We start from the raw sequence: 18227 nt of genomic DNA on the forward strand, positions 1-18227 counted from the left end.
GCGTTGAACGGTACGCCCTTTCGGAGTTGCCGTGATCACCAAATCTTTATCTTGCCACCTCGGACGACGTGCATGAGCGTGGCATTTCGCATTATTGGCATGGTGACCTTCGAGTGCAGGAGGTTCATGACAGAATCCACGAGGAGCTGACATTCCGCTAAGCGGTCCTAGACCCGATCGATAGCTTCGATCAGATCGTCATTGTTGATGGATCTCCTAACCCAACGTCGAGGCATCGGGATCAGAGATGTCATTGTAGATGTTGGCATGATCGGCGCAGGGTGATCCTGCACCGCCTCCATGATTTCCCCGCTGCCGTCGGGACCGATGACCCAAGTCATAGATCCGACCGTGAAGATCTGGCCCGGCTCGGGAAAGGCCATGGAGCTCGGGAAAGTGACCATCTGGTTGGCCATGGAATCAGCACGCACACCCCCTACCTGGAGCGCCACTGTCGACGAAATCTGGCCAACAGTCTACCGAGGGGTATACCCACGGTAGTAGATGATCGGTGGAGGTGCGCGTAATAGGAAGTGGATAGTGACACAAGGCGCAGAGACAACGATTTAGACAGGTTCGGGCTGTCTGATCGACGTAATACCCAACGTCATGTGTCTTTGTTGGATTGTATTGAATATGATCTGATTTCGAGGGGGTCCCTGCCCGCCTTATATAGTCTGGGGGACAGGGTTACAAGTCGGTTAGATCTAGATATATTCGGCTATATGGTAAGTATTTACAAGGAATACGATATCTATCGTATCCGAACATATCCTTCTCTATCTTCAAGATTCTTTCTTAAAACTGTGTGATGCATGCTGATCGTTGTCTTGCGTCACATGCCTTCTCCTTATGGGCTGGACCTACCCTAATAGTGCGGCTTATGTCTACTGCCGTGGGTACTTGGGGTTATATCCCCAACACTATCCCTTGTGCTTTTCTTTCTGATCAAGTGCCGATCGATATGTACCTAGGTAGTAGGTCACTGGCCTGCTGGGTGCTGCTGGTAGCTTTAACGGCCTGTTTGGTTCCTTAGACTGAATTTTAGTTCCTGTCCTATCGGATATTTGGACACATGCATGAAGTATTAAATATAGACTAAAAAAATAACTAATTACACAGACTGTGACTAATTTACGAGACGAATTTTTTAAGCCTAATTAGTCCACAATATGGCGCTACAGTAAAATATATGCTAATGATAGGTTAATTAGGCTTAATAAATTCGTCTCGTAAATTAGTCTTCATCTGTGTAATTAGTTTTGTAATTAATTTATGTTTAATTCTCCTAATTAACATCTGAACGTTTGATGTAATATCAACTAAAATTTAGTCCGTGGAACCAAACACCCCGTGAGACTTTAACCCAGCAGCTTTCTGGAACGGTACGCTGCAGCTCTCCATCATGCACATATCGTTGTTATCCAAGTGCAAACGAAGTGCTAACAGACTAGCTAGCTAGCTAGGTAGATATATGGTCAATCTCGCCCGTCCACGTCGAGCAATCCAATGTGCTGAAATTGTGAACTTTTCCCACACAACAAAGTTGCTCGATCCATCAGCTTTCTTCCTCCATTGGCTGAACTATGCAAGCATTTCTACCAATAATACAGTGGAATTTTTCTTCTATGGGCTATAGCTAGTAGTGCACTAGCACGCAGTGGGTTTTCAGTGGTGGTGGTGGTCATTTCTAGCTGCTTGAGTGACTCTTGACTGACTGATGACTTGTTATATTCATATTTTGACATATTACCTGTGCATGCACCATATCTACCTACCTATGGTGGAGTCACACTGAAATTTCAAAGTCACAAATCCTGCACCAGATAGTTGCCTCTATCAACTACTCCCTCCGTCCCAAATATCTGTCGCTTTCGCTTCTCGAGAAACAACTTTGATAAAATATATATTATAAAATATTAATATTTATGGTACATAATTAGTATCATTAGAAAGATCTTTGAATCTAGTTTTTTTAATAAATTTATTTGGAGATATAAATGTTGTACGTATTTTCTACAAATCGAGTCAAACTTGTGGCATACAAACCGGAAACGACAGATAATATAGGACAGAGGGAGTACAAAGCAACACTCTCTCCTTCTCTCTCTCAGGAGTACTTAATGGGTACTGCGTCTGTGTCAACCTTGTTGGGGGCTTATTGTCAATACAATTTCAAAAGGTCGCTTCTTAGACCATGGTTCTAAAAGCATCATTTTATATTACAACTCTCAGGAGTACACTTGGGCATTGCGTCTGTGTCAACCTTGTTGGGGGCTTATTGTCAGTGCAATTTCGAAAGGTCGCTTCTTACGCCATGGTTCTAAAAGCATCATTTGATATTACAACAAAACGATTTTAGGAGATAACTTCTTTAATTTACTAAGGCAGTCATAAAGAGTTCTTGCCTCCAAAAATGCATACCGATTTTCGGAGGCGGTCAGTCCATTTATAGAAATACTGAGCAAACTTTTGCATGTGGAAATGAATTAACAGAAGTGAGCGTCTTAAGACGTCCTCCTTTGTAAATGAGGGCCATTTACAACTCTAAAAGTACCCACCCAAAGCCTAATATATAGCATCTGCCCCACCTTAGCCCATCAGATGAAACCCTAGGTGCATATCACCTAGACGCCTACCCAACAACGCGAGCATGGATATAAACCCGAGCACGTAGGTGAGCTCCAACAACGGTCACACGACAACCTTCAACGGCAGCTAGCTATGATATATACGCGAGCGTGCAACCTCTTTGATGACCTAAGGTAGTCAAGTGCGTCGCGTTGGAGGAGGCTGATGGCAGCAGCAGGCTCGACGATGGGCTTACTGCTTTGTTTTTTCCTCTCAATTTACAAAGGGGAGCATGAACCACCGCCGATGTTGTCTCTATTAATAAAGACCATGAAGCAGAGGCGGCCAATAGGGATGGTAGTGGGGCGGTTTCGCGTCAAGCCCCCGCAGATTTTAGGTCCAACAGGTACAAGTGTGAGGGCGATTTCCCCAAACGGATTTTGGGTTCGGGGACCAAAAACCTGTTGGGTTCAGTTTCTGATTTTGGGTTCCATCCACAGATGACCAACGGAGTCCCGAAATAGATTATTTCAAATCAAAACCCATGTCTTGTATAATAAATTGTTTGTATAAGCTACTAAGTTTGTTATAAGCTGAGTCATGAAATTATGTGTTGTTTGTTGCCTCTTGTATATAAATGTAAATATCATGCATGCGTTGTCGGAAATTCCTTATTGCTCTTATTGTACTGCCATATAGTGGTTTAGTGGCAGGGGTGGATTATCACCTGAATCGGTGTTCGAGGCGGATTCAGGTTTTGAGTTCTAGTTTCAAGTGCAGGTGCATGGAGAGTTCACCCAACCTAAATCCGCCCCATTGCCATCCTCAACGGCTTTAGCGGGCCGACGGTTACTCTGCCTCTGATAATCATGTCGGTTCACCTGTGATAATGGGTTCTATGGTAGTTTCAACATTAATTTAGGGCTGGCCGGGCCATCAAGGTGCCTGACTGGACTAGCTGGGCTTGGGCTGGACCACACCACACAAGTAGTATGCACTACTGGAAACAGGATATTTGCCGTGTGTAAAAAATCGGGCACTCAGCAAAGAATTGCACTCGGCAAAAAAGGCTCTCGGCAAAAGCGCGGCACTCGGCATAGGCTGCCCCGCGTAATGGTGTTCGGCCACGTCCTTCTTTGCCGAGTGCCTGCTGTTAGGCACTCGGCAAAGAAGGGGTTTTTTTTAAAAAAAATTCTTTGCCGAGTGTCCTAGATCTGGCACTCGGCAAAGATTTTTTTTTGGAAAATACTTTGCTGAGTGCCCCTGACACGGCGCTCGGTAAAGATTTTTTTTTTGAAATGTCTTTGCCAAGTGCCCTTGTGAAGAACAAGGTTGACACGGTGATTTTTCTCCCGAGGTTCACGAGTTTGTCAACACGCTACGTCCCTGTTGTGTCGACCGCTCACTTGGTGGTTCGGCGGCTAATTGGCATCACCCGCCAAGCCCGCATGTCGGGCACCGCAAGAACCTACCCCGAAAGTGAGGGTAGCTCAATGACACGCTCAACTAGAGTTGCTCTTCGCAGCTCCCGCAGGGCGAGCACAATGCCCTTCACAAAGCTCTTCTCCGGAGCACCGCACAAGCTTCTTGTGGGCTTCAACGGAGACCACCACCAAGCCATCTAGGAGGTGGCAACCTCCAAGAGTAACAAGCATCACCGGCTTGCAACTCGATCACCTAGTGCCACTCGATGCAACCTCACGATGCAATCGTACTAGAATCGCTCTCTCACATAATCGAATGATCACTATCAAGTATATGTAAGATGGAGGGCTCCCAAGCACTACTACATAAGCCACCAAGGCTCTAGTGTGCTCAGCTGTCGGTCTAAGGCCGACCATGGCTTCTATTTATAACCCTACGAGCAAATAGAGCCGTTACCCCTTCACTGGGCAAAACTCAGGACGACCGGACGTTCCGGTCAGATCTACCGGACGCTGGATCTCAGCGTCCGGTCATGCGATGCACGCCACATGTCCCCTGCTTCAAATACAGTTCGCCCGATCTCAATGGTCATATGTTGACCGGACGCAGCAGCTTGAACTGACCGGACTCAACAACCCCAGCATCCGGTCGTTTCCAGTAAGGTACCAGACATGACCGGACGCGTCCGGTCAGTCGCGATCGGACGCAGCACCAGTGTTCGGTCACCTCCAGCAACACTGCTCTACCTGTGTCATCACACGTCACCTTGACCGAACACATACGGCCAGCGTCCGGTCACTTCCAGCGCCAGCGTCCGGTCGATGACCGACACCTGCCCGCTGACTGCCACTACTGACCGAACGTTGGAACCTAGCGTCCGGTCACTACGTGGCCAGTGTCCGGTCCACTCTGTGAGACCCTATCTTTTTAGAACATGGCGCCGGTGGCACCGTCAGACTGTCCGCACTCTATGGGCGGACACTCCGTCGATGGAGTTACGAACCCTTCTCACCTCCGTTCCATCGCCGAGTTGATCCACATCAACTCCAACTTCATCTCCTTTGTAAATGTGCCAACACCACCAAGTGTACACCATCATGTGTATGTGTGTTAGCATTTTCACAATCATTTTCCAAAGGATTAGCCACTCAACTTGCCACACCACTCAATCCTAGCGATGATGCAAAGTTAGATCACTCGAGTGGCACTAGATGACCGATATGCAAACAAGTTTGCCCCTTTTGATAGTACGGCCATCTATCCTAAACCTGGTCATCAACTTCTTTACATACCTATGACCGGTGAAATGAAATGCCCTAGGTTATACCTTTGCCTTGCGCATTCCATTCCATCTCCTCCAATGTTGATGCAACACATGCACCAACATGATCAACAATGATATGATCCAGTTCATATCATCATCTAATCATATTGGTTCATCGATCTTGACATCACTTGCTTTTCATCATTGCCTTCCTCCATCGGCGCCAAGTCTTGCTCAAGCTTCACCGCCACGTGGTCCATCGCTCCAAAGCCTCAAACTTGCCCTTCACGCTTGCAACCGGTCCATCAAGCCAAGTCTTGTCTTGATCTTCTCCACCTTGATCACATGACTCAATGTCATGTCTCATGTGCAATGAGCTCCTTCATCATCACATGTGTGAGCTTTGCAACATCCCCTAGCCATTTTCACCTTCATGGCATATGTTGCTCACACATATGTACCTATGGACTAATAACGTGTGTATCTCACATAAACACAATTAGTCCACCTAGGTCGTCACTCAATTACCAAAACTACACAAGAACCTTTCAATCTCCCCCTTTTTGGTAATTGATGACAACTCTACAAAGATATAGAAATTAAGCTCTTTTGGATTCATGTTGCTTGCCCAAACAATTTTACCATGTGAAAATGATTTTGGACAAGTACCACAAACCCGAGATGGTAGTATTAGCTCCCCCTACATATATACTAGAGTGTTTGATTTGAAGCTCGCACATATGCATAGATTAAAATTGTGGGAGAGTAATTACTACAAAATGATGCTAAGGTGTATAGAATAACCCTTTGAAGCGTGTACCAATCGGAGTTGCACCTTTAAGTTCATCCTTAGCACTATGGTTAGCTAGATATCACTTGGAAATAAAAACACTAGATACATTGCGAGATCAACATTAAAAGCAAGGTACTAGCATTACTTGAAAAGCATACCAAGTGTCTAGCTGTCATCCTATGCATGCTAGTTATCTAATAATTATTCAAGTTCTACAACTAGCATACACCACACAAGCATGCATATTGAATTTGAAAGCTTATGCAATGCAAGCAAGCACATGAATATGCACATATCAAATGCAATCAATCAAAGCTCATGAGCTTGCTCCCCCTACTTGTGTGCTTCTCTTGTCCAAGAAATTTTGCTCCATCTCTTTTCTTCAATGTTGCTCCCTCTTTGTCCATATCTATGTCCAACCTCTACTTCTTTGAGCTTTTATATCTTATCTCTCCCCCTTGTATAATCTCAATCTCAAAGCTTTCATATCTTTGTACAATCTCTCCCCCTTTGTCATCAATTTCCATAAAAGGTGAGCTTCTCATTGATGCAAAGGTATACGTTTGGGGTAGATGGTTGAGGCTTGAATCTTGCATTTTTTATGGACATTACTTGATTATTGGAATGACACCACTTATAGATACCACTTGTAACTCATACCACTTGTATCTTGTGTAAGGCTTCTTGAGATACCACACATAGGATCTTTGATCTTGATACCAATTTGTGTGACACCTCCCCCTATGTGATAGCATGGGTCATCCATTTGATACACTTGAGCTCTTGTAGGTGAGGGATGCATTCTTCATTTGATAATCACTTAAAGTTGAGGATCACTTGTGGAACCATCGTCTTGCATGATTGATGCCATGTGTAGATATGATATCACTTGAAAGAATCTTCTAGTATGGAACCACTTGTTGGATTTATCAATAAAAACCATTTCTTGAACATTTGCTATCTTCATGAGTACCACTTATAGGATATCACTTGTGAGTTGATCTAGACATTACTTGTAGATTCTTGATGAAATACTTGAGTCTAGATACCACTTGTAACAAACAAACTAGATATCTATTTGCATTGTTGTCTTGTGCTTGTACTCTTATCACTATCATGAGCTTCTATGATTGACTTAAACTAAATTGATTTGCCTAAGCTTCCAAGTCCGGTTTGAACCAATGACAAGCTTCTTTACACCTCTTGCAAGGGTTATCTTGCCAATGTTGTACTTGTCACTTGTTAGCAATCCAAATTGAGTCAAGTACTTGGGTTCACTAGCTCATGAACAAATTCATGTACTAACCACTAGATCAAGTAATCATTCAAACAATAGTGGTAGGCTATGAATTTAAGCATTTCATTTGTTATGCATGATCCTATGAAGTATGAACTATATGCACTAACCGCATACTAGTAAGGGATGAAATGATCATGCACATTACAATGATACCTTTGCTATGTTGAAGTAGAGGATAGTCACATAGATTCTAATTCATTACTCCAATAGCAATGTGAAGTCCAATTATAAGCTTGGTGAAGACCAATAGATACCATTTTGAATTCCACTCTTCACCCATATGAAATGAATAACACTTATGATCAAGTGCACTTTCTTGTTGTGGTTGGCTTGCTTTATCTTTTGATCTTTGCTTGCATGAGAGTATCAATTTGAGAATACCACTTAAAATATCATGACTAGCTCTCTTTTGGGTGTTGCTTGCTTTTCTTGATCAACCCTTTTGATTGCTTCAACTAAGCATCTCAAATGTTCCTCGGATCACCACTTCCATGTTAGCCTTCCAAGTACCACACTTGGTTCACCTACACATAGGCGGCAAGCCCCTACACTAGGGAGAAGTGACCTCTCTCCAAGAATCATTCTTGATTCTCACTTGAAATGACTTGATTGATTGATCTAAGTGGTGGACTTAACTTGGTGATTAACCTTGATTCGTTCTTTAAGTCCTTTTCTTTTTCTTGTTTAAGTCCTTTTCATTCTACTTGTTTAAGTCCTTTTCATTGTTCTTGTTTAAGTCCTTTTCTTTCTACCAAATGATTTCCAATAGTTACTAGAACTTAAACTTCAACTTCATCTTGAGTTTGATCTTGATCTTTCAATTTGAGTACTGAATGTGTGCAAAGTACACTCCACAATCAAATAGCCTTGTACTCTTTGTTTGTCATGCTTCTAGATCATCTTAAAACCAAACTTAGGTACCTCAAACACTTGTAAACATGTTTCCAACTTGAGGACCTTTCAATCAAAGTGACTCTAGATCAATCCAACATTTGTCACTTTTCTGACAGATTTTGTATCCTTCAAAGAAATAAGCATGTCTCCCAAAGTACAAATCCAAATACCACTAAACTTGGTGGAGGTGTGCAATACTAAGTTACCTAGCAGCTGTAAAAAATTTTAGCTTCATTTGACTTCTAGATTGCTACCAGATTTCAATTCTTCCACTATTGCTACATGCTGAAAATAGCTGCACTATAGCTGACAAGATCTACTCCAAAACCGAAGCATTTCTTATCCAATTCTCATGAAAATTGTACAACATCTTATACCATAAGTCTAGAGCATGTACACCAATTTTTATGCCAATCCAATAAGTGTTGATTACTCAAGCATGGCTAAGATTACAGCTCACTCAGATTTTCAATATAGGACAGATTTCAATCACTTGAGCTATACTTCATCAAATATAATTCAAACTTAAAACTAACTCGTTTGAATACTTTCATAAGACATAAATCCATTCAAACCACTTACTAAAAGTCATCTCATGAATTTATCCAACACAAGTCAATCCAAACTTGACTACTAATCAATTTATCCATTCAAACATCTCATAGCAAGCAACATTGCATATTTATCCAATTCAATCAACTCATATGCACCCAAATGAAATGATGAACAAAAGATATACCTTGGTTAGCTCATGATCATTCAACTTGCAAGCTTCAACTCAATTATTTGTAAACCATCAAATATATCCAATAAATTACCAACAACTTGAATTTGACACTTGTACGTTGTAGCACATTTAGACTTCACTCAATTTGTCATGACATTGGGATAATGATCATCACTTAGCAATACTTGGCTCAACTACATGATCAACAAGATTAATATCATTTGAACCAAGCCTCCAATGCCGATGGTACCTACAAATAATCATCCACTTTTTGATGGTACCCAAACAACTTTGTGTCCTCTCAAGTTAGGAGCAACATATTTAGGCAACGCCTTAGTATGAGTAGCGGGATGTTTTGCAATAGCAACCATAGATGTACCATTACCACCCTTTCTAAGCAAATTATTATCAACAATTGAAATAGGCTTAGAAGTATCACCTAGGGGACATGAATGTGTCATGTGTCCCCTTTCTCGGCATGAGTAGCATTTTCTCTTTGCTTGAGCCTTCTCTTCTTTGCTCATGTGATGCTTCTCATTGCCTTGCCTCTCATGGATTGCTTGAGCCTTCTTCTCAAGCTTGGTAGGACACTTAGAGGCAAAGTGTCCCACACTTCCACACTTGAAGCACTTGATGTGAGCATGATCATTCTTCTCATCTTCATTCTTGCTCATCATCTTGGCATCTTGAGTTTGCATTGGATGCCTTGCCTTTCCACCCCTTCTTGTTTTCTTCTTCTTTATCATCAAATCACCACCATCTTCATGGTTGATCTTAATTTGAACTTGGGGTGTCTTCTCTTGCTCAACTTGTGGCTTTGGTTGAGGCTTCACTTGTTGCTTTACCAATTGCTTGGTTGGGCACATTGAGGTAAGATGACCCCAAGTGCGGCACTTGAAGCACTTAACATGCTTTAGCCTCTCTTCTTCTTTTATCTTCTTGAGCTTCTCAATGTTAGGGCAACCATTTGCAAGGTGTCCTGCTTCATGACACCGGTAGCACATGGTATGAGAGAGCTTTCTTTGTTGTAGCTTCTTCATCTTTCTCTCTCTCTTTATTTCACCCTTTGTCATCTTCTTCTTGAAGCCGAGACCACACTTGTCACCATAGTTTCTTTGAGTCTTCAACATGTGCTCAAAGGTGACTTTTGAGTTGTAGCACCTCTCTAACTTGTTTCTCAATTTCTTTACTTGTTCATTGAGATCATTGTTCTCCTTCAAAAGGTTAGTCTCACAAGATATAGAAGTAGAACAAGCATCTATATGTGAAGAGCATGGCATATCTAATAAATAATCACAAGAGGTGGATACATGCTTCTTGCCTACATCACAAGGGTTAGCAACAATTTGTGATTTATCATTTGATCCATGTGATGAGCTCTCATTATTTTTAAGTTTCTTTATAAACATTTTAATGAGAGAAGCATGTTGTTCTAATAATTCATCATGAGATGCAAGTAGTGTCTCATGATTCAATTTTAGCTCATCAATTTGTGATTTATCATTTGATCCATGTGATGAGCTCTCATTATTTTTAAGTTTCTTTGTAAACATTTTAATGAGAGAAGCATGTTGTTCTAATAATTCATCATGAGATGCAAGTAGTGTCTCATGATTCAATTTTAGCTCATCATGTGAATATTTATAAGCATCAAGTAATTTCTCATGTTCTTCACAAGAGTTCTTTAGAAATGAGTTTCATTTTCTAATTTCAATGTTTTAGCTTTCTCATTTTCTAAAGACATGGTCATGCTAGCAAGTCTACTAACAAGCTCATCATATGAATCAACATGATCAACCACATTATCATTTGTTACCTTGGTATCACCTTGTGACATGAAGCAATGTGGTGATGTAGTTGGAGAGCTTGTAGTAGCATCTTCATCAAGGCTTGAGCATGAACCATTATCACCATCAAGTGTGCATGGGGTAGTATCATCACTTGAAACACTTGTGGCATCATCATCAACCTTGTCAAGTGAACTTGTGGTAGATCGATCATCATCATCATCACTTGACCATGAGGTGGAGCAATCTTCCACAATCACTAAATTGTGGTTATGCTCAATACACTCATGTGTCTCCATCTTGGACTCATCATCATCATCGGAGATCATCCCATATTTCTCATTGAGATAACTCCAAATCTCATAGGCGGTCTTCATGTCAATGATCTCTCCAAATATACAATCATGCAAAGATCTATACATGATGTTAGTAGCTTGGATGTCGAGATCTAGGCATTTCTCTTGTGCTTGAGTTAGATTATCTTCATCCAACACATAAGAAAAGCCTACATCTACCATCCACCATATTTAAGGGTAAATAAACTTAAAATTGCATATCATCCAATTTTTCCATCGTGTAAAGTGTGTGCCATCAAAAATGTGTGGACACTCAACATCTAGCCCATAAGCCACCATCCTCTCGGGTCGGTGAAGACCACAAATGAGATACCTAGCTCTAATACCACTTGTAGGGTCGAGATGGCGGACTAGAGGGGGGTGAATAGTCCTTTCTAAAATTAATCGCGTCGGCTAACCGAAACAAGTGAGGAATTAGAACTATTGGTCTAGCCAAGACTACACCCCTCTATCTATATTCTCTAGCACCTTCCAAAGATACTAATTAAGCAACAAAGGTGCCAGGCTAGCTAGAGCTCACCTAACCAATTCTAGGAGCAAGGTCACACAAACCTATGCCACTAGTACTTTAAGCAACAAGGGAGCTCCTACACATGCTAGTAAGCAAAAGCACAAAGCCAACTAAGCTCACTAGCAATGCTCAATAACAAGGCAACCAATGCCAAATTAGAGAGCGCAAATACTTAGCTACACAAACTAAGTAAAGTGACTAACAAGGTTACACAAACCTAATTAGCCACGCAAGGGAGCTACTTCTATGCTACACAAGCAAGAAGATAGTAAGCTACACAAGCTAACTAATTACAAGAGCAACTACACAAGCACAATGTATATGAAAGTAATTACAAGCTTGTGTAACGAGGATGCAAACCAACGGGAAGAACAAGGTTGACACGGTGATTTTTCTCTTGAGGTTCATGAGTTTGCCAACATGTTACGTCCCCGTTGTGTCGACCGCTCACTTGGTGGTTCGGCGGCTAATTGGCATCACCCGCCAAGCCCGTACGTCGGACACCGTAAGAACCTACCCCAAAAGTGAGGGTAGCTCAATGACATGCTCAACTAGAGTTGCTCTTCGTGGCTCCCGCGGGGCGAGCACAATGCCCCTCACAAAGCTCTTCTCCGGAGCACCGCACAAGCTTCTTGCGGGCTTCAATGGAGACCACCACCAAGCCATCTAGGAGGTGGCAACCTCCAAGAGTAACAAGCACCACCGGCTTGCAACTCGATCACCTAGTGCCACTCGATACAACCTCACAATGCAATTGCACTAGAATCGCTCTCTCACACAATCGAATGATCACTATCAAGTATATGTGAGATGGAGGGCTCCCAAGCACTACTACACAAGCCACCAAGGCTCTAGTGTGCTCAGCTGCTGGTCCAAGGCCGACCATGGCTTCTATTTATAACCCCACGAACAAATAGAGCCATTACCCCTTCACTGGGCAAAACTCGGGACGACCGGACGCTCTAGTCAGATCGACCGGACGCTGGATCTTAGCGTCCGGTCGTGCAATGCAAGCCACGTGTCCCTACTTCAAATACAGTTCGCCTGATCTCAACGGTCATATGTTGACCAGACGTAGCAGCTTGAACTGACTAGAGTCAGCAACCCCAGCATCCGGTCGTTTCCAGTAAGGTACCAGACATGACCGGACACGTCCGGTCAATTGCGATCAGACGCAGCACCAGTGTCTGGTCACCTCCAGCAACACTGCTCTACCTACGTCATCACACGTCACCTTGACCGGACGCATACGGCCAGCGTCCGGTCACTTCTAACGCCAGCGTCTGGTCGATGACCGACGCCTGCCCGCTGACTGCCACTACTGACCAGACACTGGAACCTAGCCTCCGATCACTACGTGACCAGTGTCCGGTCCACTTTGTGAGACCCTATCTTTTTGAGACAGGGCATCGATGGCACCGTCGAACTGTCCGCACTCTATGGGCGGACAGTCCGCCGATGGAGTTACGAACCCTTCTCACCTCCGTTCCATCGCCGAGTTGATCCACATCAACTCCAACTTCATCTCCTTTGTAAAATGTGCCAACACCACCAAGTGTACACCATCATGTGTATGTGTGTTAGCATTTTCACAATCATTTTCCAAAGGATTAGCCACTCAACTTGCCACGCCACTCAATTCTAGCGACGATGCAAAGTTAGATCACTCGAGTGGCACTAGATGACCGACATGCAAACAAGTTTGCCCCTCTTGATAGTACGGCCATCTATCCAAAACCCAATCATCAACTTCTCTACACACCTATGACCGGTGAAATGAAATGCCCTAGGTTATACCTTTGCCTTGCGCATTCCATTCCATCTCCTCCAATGCTGATGCAACACATGCACCAACATGATCAACAATGATATGATCCACTTCATATCATCACGTGATCATATTGGTTCATCGATCTTGACATCACTTGCTTTTCACCGTTGCCTTCGTCCATCGGCGCCAAGTCTTGCTCAAGCTTCACCGCCACGCGGTCCATCGCTCCAAAGCCTCTGACTTGCCCTTCATGCTTGCAACTAGTCCATCAAGCCAAGTCTTGTCTTGATCTTCTCCACCTTGATCACATGACTCAATGTCATGTCTCATGTGTAATGAGCTCCTTCATCATCACATGTGTGAGCTTTGCAACATCTCCAATCCATTTTCACCTTCATAGCATATGTTGCTCACACATATGTACATGTGGACTAATCACCTATGTATCTCACATAAACACAATTAGTCCACCTAGGTCGTCACTCAATTACCAAAACCACACAAGGACCTTTCACCCGGCCGCGCCCTGTCCCCGACCGCCGGCCCTGCCCCCGGCCGTGCCCCGTGGACCGCCCGCCCCGACGCCGCCCATGCCCGACTCCAGTGACCCTGACTCCAACCCCGACGCCGCCCGACCCCAACGCCGCCCTCCCCTACCCCTGGCGCTCGTCAGGTATGCCTTCTCTCTTGTTGTTGTCGTGGTAGTGATAGTTGTAGTAGTATTAGTTGTACTAGTAGTGCTAGTGGTGGTAGTAGTATTAGAAGTAGTGGTAGTAGTAGTACAACTAGTGGTAGTAGAATTAGTGGTAGTAGTAGTAGAAGTAGTGGTAGTAGTAGTAGAACTAGTGGTAGTAGTTGTAGCAATAGTGGTAGTAGTAGTAGAACTAGTGGTAGTAGTAGTAGCAATAGTGGAAGTAGTAGTAGTAGTAGTAGTGGTACTACTTGGATATATTCTTCTGCATGGATTGATATCCAAACTACATGGCTTCTCTTGAGACATATGTGCTTGTTGGCCATCGTGCTGTTGTTTTTTGCAGGTTTTGGAAACCTCACCGTGCAAGGAAGGTTCTGTCGAATTTTTTTAAATGACAATATTTTGTTCCATTTTTGTAATTATGTTTTGTTCATTTTTTGCAAATATTTCTAATACATATATTACTATGTTTTTTGTAATTATGTTTTGTTCATTTTTACACCTATTTCTAATTACGTCTTGTTTTTCTTTTTTATTGCAGGTGGTTGAACAAAGATGGCGGGCGACCGTCATAGGTCAGTGAACTCGATTTACCAAAGACCATGCCGGTTGCAGGAGGAGGTGGAGGGGGCGACAGAGGGATCGAACAGGAGGAGGAGGAGGACCGCCAGACGCAAGAGGGGGCCGTCTCCTCCCACGCCGCGTGAGGAGGAGCCAGAGGAGGAGGTGGCGCCCGTGGACGAGTCAGACAATGAGCTGGTTCGGTAGACGGACAAGGAGGAGGGGCTGCACGAGGACGACGAGTTAGAGGCAGTAGGCACGGGTTCCGCTTCCTCTGACTCCTCTTCGAGTGTCTACTTGCGAGGTCCCACGAGCCTCCCACAGGTTCCGCTTCCTCACCAACGCCCAATGATTCGCCCCGAAGGGCAAAAGTAAGTAACTTTATATGTTATCACCACTACTTCATATGATATGATGAAAAAAACTAATAATTTTTCTTAATCACTTATGCAGGAACTAGGTGGTTGTGTTGGGTGGTTGTGCATGGCTAGTCAACGGCATCCTGGGTCTTTTGTGCAGGCAACACTTCCTCGGCATTGTCATGTACGCATCAAAGACGGAGCCAGCCTACTCGTTTGACCACTACGCCGTCGCCACCGATGCGGAGTACCCCAACAAGACAGCGCGGGTGAAGGCAGAGTTTTAGGTAAGTCTCCCTCGCACAACATTGCTCAATACGTCGCATTCATTGGACTCTTCTTGAAATAATGAATGGATACATCACTTTTGTATGCAGACTTATTACAGATGCGAGGAGGGATTTGAGGCTAGGGCGGAGCAGGTGACTACCAAAGCCTATAAAAAACTCGTCACTGACATGCATCATGAGGTGCGCATCCAGGCCATCGTAACCTACTACGGGTCGAAGCTTGGAGAGAGGAAAACCAAGAAAGACGCAAGAGAGATACAGCTGACCTAGGAGCAGTACCTTGAGGTAAATGAAGAACATCAATATTGATTCGTTTTGAGATTAAGTTGGTTTAATTTGATCTTCTTATATGTCCATTATTTGATGATGTGTAGATGATTCCCTGGTGGTGCTAAGCGTATCCCGAGTGCTGGGCGATGATGGTGGAGAGGTGGTTCACGGTGGAGTACCTCAAGATGCACAGGGATGCCCGGGACCGTTGTTTGCAGATGCAAGGTCCAGCACACCATCAAGGCAAATGTAGCCTCACCGGATACAAACAAGCATGGGTACGCGAATTCATTTATCTATTGTGACGCTCAGTTCTACCTGATTTCTAATCATCGTGCTGTCTTTCTTGCAGTCGCCGTCACATAGTGGCTAGGCTTGCTTGGACTTCTAGGCATGGTGTATGGCCCACAAGGGTAAGGCGACGTCTGACGTCTCCTTCAACCTGGAGGACCCGTCCGAGGCATACACGAACCCGAGCGTCCACTCCCGCATCAGTGAGTACACTGAGGTGGCGAGGTCGCTCCATGGGTCAGACCATGATCCGAGCACCCAGGACTTCGATGGAGAGGCCGTCATGAGGGCGGGGCAAGGCAAGAAGCATGAGCGGTTCTAGCTTGGCAATGACGTCATCGACGCGGCCTCTACTCCCTCTCTCTCCTAGATCCGAGCACGGAGCATGAGCGAGAGCCCGGCCATTCGCACACGGCCGACCGCTGCATAGCACCAGGGCGACGCACTCGACGTTATTCCTGTTTTACTCATCATATATTGATCTTTACACACCTTAATTAGTTTTACATTACTGAAACATTGGAGTGAAATATTGCAGGCCTGGCTGGAACAAGAAATGAGGCAACATTAGGAGCTGGAGGCCGGGCACCAGAGGATGGTGGCCCAGGCGCAGAGGCTGACGGACATTACGGAGTTCCTATAAGGGCTTGGGCAACATGTGGGCTTCTCTCTGCCAGCTGGGCTGTTGGTTCCACCTCCGCCTCTGCGTCCTGCAGCTCCAGCTACTCCTATGAGTATGAAAGTTTTTTACTTTCGCTTGTGCTTTGCTTGTATGGCCTCTACCTTCCTAGATTAGCTATCCAAATAATCTTGTCTCACATGTAATCTTTTCTCCTTTGTGCAGTCTCCATCTGACGGTGGTTTGAATAATCTACCTCATGCACCTCCGAATGATGGACCTTCACCACAATCGCAGTGGCCGAGATGAGTGCACATTGTATTTTTTCATTTGTTGTTCACTTGGTGATGGACTTGTGATATACTTGTGATGCACTTGTGGACTTTGATGGACTTGTGGATTTATTTAGATGGACTTGAGCACTTATTATTATATATGTGATATATATTGTGATGGATGTGATATGTGCGAATGGATGTGTGGATGGATAAGATATATATGTGATGGATGAGATATATATGTGATGAATGAGATATATATATGATGGATGAGATATATATGTGATATATGTTTGTATGGATTTATTTGTCATGATAGAATATATAAAAAAAATTAAAAATTGCCATTTTGGGTCACTTTGTCGAGTGTTGCACTCGGCAAAGGACCCCGTTGCCAAGCGCCATGGTCACAGACTCACAGCACTCGGCAAAGCTGGAAAAATGAGCGCTCAAAAAACTATTTTTCCAGCTTTGCCGAGTGCCATGACCATGGCACTCGGCAAAGAATTTAAAAAAAAATTCAAACTTTGCCGAGTGCCGGCTAGAGGGCACTCGGCAAAGAATTTTTTTAAAAAAAAAATTCAAACTTTGCCGAGTGCCAGCAAGATGGCACTCGGCAAAGAATTTTTTTTTAAAAAAAATTCAAACTTTGCCGAGCGCCGACCAGGGGGCACTCGGCAAAGAATTTTTTTTTAAAAAAAATAAAAAATTCTTTGTCGAGTGTCTGCAGGGTTGCCACTCGGGAAAGCCACCGTCAACGGGGCCGGCGCCGTGGCGGTCGCTTTTCTTTATCGAGTGCCCCCGGGGCTCTTGGCAAAGCTTTTGCCGAGTGCCCGATAAAATACACTCGGCAAAGAGGTTTTTGCCGATCAATTTTTTGCCGTGTGTTCTTTGCCGAGTGCCTACCTGAATCTAGTAGTGATGTGTTTGTTTTGAACGAGGAAATATCTGTTCAAATACATTGACAAGTCAGCGGGGCTTCTCTAATCCACATGTAAATCCTCAATATGAGTGATGGATGACGAAAACCCAAAAACCATGAATGGTTGTGGAGAGCTGAAACATGCTAAAAGTATATACATATCCTAAAAGATCATGGACCATGCAAGGACAAGACCGTGCTTGGCCCCGCCGACCACACACACGTAATGTTTAGAGATTCTATATATTCGTTTTCAATACACATTTTATGCATGTTCATCAAATACACATTTCAAACTAAAGCGAAGAGGACTCATCTGGATCACATATTTTATATATTCGTTCCACGTGAATGTATATGAATGTGATGAATTCCGAAAAGCAATGGCAGAGAGCCGATCGAACATACACACAGTGACAGCAGCAAGCAGCAAGGTCCCGATCATGCATGTGGCACCCAATTGTCAAGACGTGACCTGTGCCGTTTCTGCACACAGCACACAGATTCCTTGTACAACGACACTGCATTTACCCACCGAACAAGA

Source organism: Miscanthus floridulus, chromosome 16 (assembly GCF_019320115.1).
Source record: "Miscanthus floridulus cultivar M001 chromosome 16, ASM1932011v1, whole genome shotgun sequence".
NCBI lineage: Eukaryota > Viridiplantae > Streptophyta > Magnoliopsida > Poales > Poaceae > Miscanthus > Miscanthus floridulus.